The following is a 2883-nucleotide window of genomic DNA, read 5'->3' on the forward strand; positions in this document are numbered from 1 at the left end:
CGCTCCAGAGAACACATCACACCTGTCCTCCGTGAACTCCATTGGCTTCCAATTAAACACAGAATCAACTACAAAATCTTACTCATCACCTACAAGGCCCTCAACAGCCTAGCCCCCCCCTACCTTGCCGACCTCCTCCATCACCACGCCCCCTCCCGATTCCTCAGGTCCATCTCTGCCAACCTGCTACAAGTTCCCCGGACTGAGCGACGGACTTGGGGTGATCGGGCCTTCTCAGTTGCTGCCCCCACCCTTTGGAATACACTCCCCTCCCACATCAAAGTCTCTCCAACCCTCTCTTCTTTCAAATCTGCCCTCAAAACATACCTTTTCACACTAGCCTTCCCCACCTAACTCCCACCTTATTCTTCATGTTTAAAGGTTGGGTATGCGATTTGCGAAACGCCAGCAGATTTTGAAAATACACAACTCAAATGGTCCTACCCAGAGCTATAGAGAGAGAGAGTTGCGACACTTCCATTGGACTCCGTTGTAGCGCCTACTTCCGGGGTATGGAGCCTCGAATAGTTCCAAACAACCATTTTACGGTGTAGGAGACCGTTCATTTCCATTGCTGGCCGCCGAGTAACTTCTGAGATAAATTGATTAAATAGCTACCTCTTTTGAATTGTCAACCGTCTATATTGTATCAGAGGCCCTTTATGATGCATATACTGATCTTTATTTGTAAATGCACAGCGTAATTATATATATATTTATCTTGGTAGACGACCGATTGCTTGCTAGTTTGTTAGCTCGATTTCACCATCTGTGAAGGTATCTCCAGGGGTAAATTGATTAAATAGCTACCTCTTTTGAATTGTCAACTGTCTATATTGTATCAGGACCTTTATGATGCATATATTGATATTTATTTGTATATGCACAGCGTAATTATATATATTTTTATCTTGGTAGACGACCGATTGCCTGCTAGTTTGTTAGCTCGACTGCACCATGTGATGGTATCTACACCAACAATTACAAAGTTCAGTACTAGTGAATCTAACTTTTATTTAGTTAGTTATTTATGTTGGATTACTAGGATAATTTAGGTTGATTTAAGGACGGGTTTTATGATGCGATAGCTAGTAGAAATAACAGTGTTTGTTTAATTATATCCTGGAAAGGGTGATGTTCAGCACATGAAGCCCTACAGATGCCGCCGATTCAACAATGCTGATTATGATGGGCGGTCAATTTAACCTGTATGGCTTTTTCGTTTTAACTTCTTGTTGACTGAATTGTTTCTCTTTCTTAGTGCCGAATTGATTCTCTTTCTTAGTGCCAAATTGATTCTTTTTTGTTTTGCAATAGCCCTCTCTGCTCTCCTTCTCATTAATTGTTCCTTTTCTAGTTGCCTTATTAGGTCCTCCACAGTCGCCCCATCAGTCCCTGGCAGTCTGGTCCCTGGAGCAGCTGGCCCTGGCAAAAGTTATTCCTTCACTGTTGACCCCTGGCTGACTGGCCCTCGGCACACAAATCCCTGGATCACCCGCCACTGGATCACCCGCCCCTGGATCACCTGCCCCTGAATCACCTGCCCCTGGCAATGTGGCCTCTTGATTGCTCTCTCTGTCTCCTGTGATGTCCTTTTCAACGCTCTTGAAATCCACCTAAATTTCTCCCTCAATCTCTGTAACAATTACAAGGTAATGTTGCTGTTATATGTATTTTGCCTTTGCATTTGCAACTACTGTCATCTCCAATGTAAGAAAATGAATTAAAGCAAAACATTTCTGTAATGTGAATTAAATCATCTGCCACAATCAGAAACCAATACAATTTATAAATGGATCTACAGGCAATTGTTAATTGGGTAGAAATGTGTCGATTATCTACATTGTGTGCAAATCCTCAGAGAATCCCTGCCTTCTGGTTTTTTAAACTGAATGTACAAATATGAATTATGTAATCTCATTAGGAGTGTAGTCTATCCTTGAATTACATAAAATGGGGAATATTGTTAGCTGCATGGATCATACCGAAGTTTAATTTGGCGCAATATGTGTGGTCCGTTGCACTTGGTTCCGGAGGCACCCTCACAGAAGGGGGTTTCCTCCTCTTCGGTTTAGGGCGATGGATGAAAACTGTTGGGCCTGCATCGGGCCTCAACTTCAACATCCTATCTACTTTTGTGGCTTTGAATTGGTCATTTTCAAAGTGTACCTGTAGGTAGGCTTGTAAGATCAGTTTCCATTGCACTTCAAATATCATTGGAAAGTCATAATTCTCTACACTTAGAATTATTATGCCCTTTGAAATGCTAGCAAGTGATCTGAACATTACGTTACATCGTTTTTGACTGTTGCTGACTGTCAATAAGTTTTGAATAGGTTAGAGGTCAGAGTTCATGACAAAACGAGGATCCTCCCTCCTAAAACCATTTTGAATTTGCTCAGGGCTATTCTAAGTATTGTAATGGCATAAAGTATAGTATATTTGCAACGTTATATGTTAATGGGTTGCCCTAAGTATATAGTGTTCCCTGCTGTGTCCATTGTTGAATCTGTTCACACAATCGCAATCACTTGTTCTTGTCACACTAATTGTTTAATAAAAAAAAATACAATTTCATTCATCCAAGCGTGAAGCTTTCCCTCAAACTTAAAAACGTATCTAAGTAATAGTACTTATAGATAGCTTTCAGTTGCCCCCCTACCGCTCTAAATGTAAAACTGACATTTACAAATATGCAATAATGCAATAACAGTCAGACAAATACTTGTATGTGATTTTTTCATTCATATTTACCATTTAATATTGAAATCTCTACTGTCGTCCCATAGAATAACATTGAAAGCGCGGCGTGTTTGGAACTATTGAGGCTTACATGAACCACGTGACAACCACGTGACCACCCTGTCGGCGAGATCATAGCGT

General features: G+C 41.1%; 1 long non-coding RNA gene across 1 annotated transcript; it reads left to right on the forward strand.

Annotated features, from left to right (window-relative positions):
- The first annotated feature begins 377 nt into the window (after positions 1 to 377).
- On the forward strand, positions 378 to 1797 carry LOC132465571 (uncharacterized). The gene is made up of 2 exons (XR_009527610.1): positions 378 to 1208; positions 1358 to 1797. It is a non-coding gene; the product is annotated as an uncharacterized LOC132465571 (long non-coding RNA).
- The last annotated feature ends 1086 nt before the right edge of the window (positions 1798 to 2883 follow it).

The sequence above is a fragment of the Gadus macrocephalus genome, chromosome 10 (genome assembly GCF_031168955.1).
Source record: "Gadus macrocephalus chromosome 10, ASM3116895v1".
Lineage (NCBI taxonomy): Eukaryota > Metazoa > Chordata > Actinopteri > Gadiformes > Gadidae > Gadus > Gadus macrocephalus.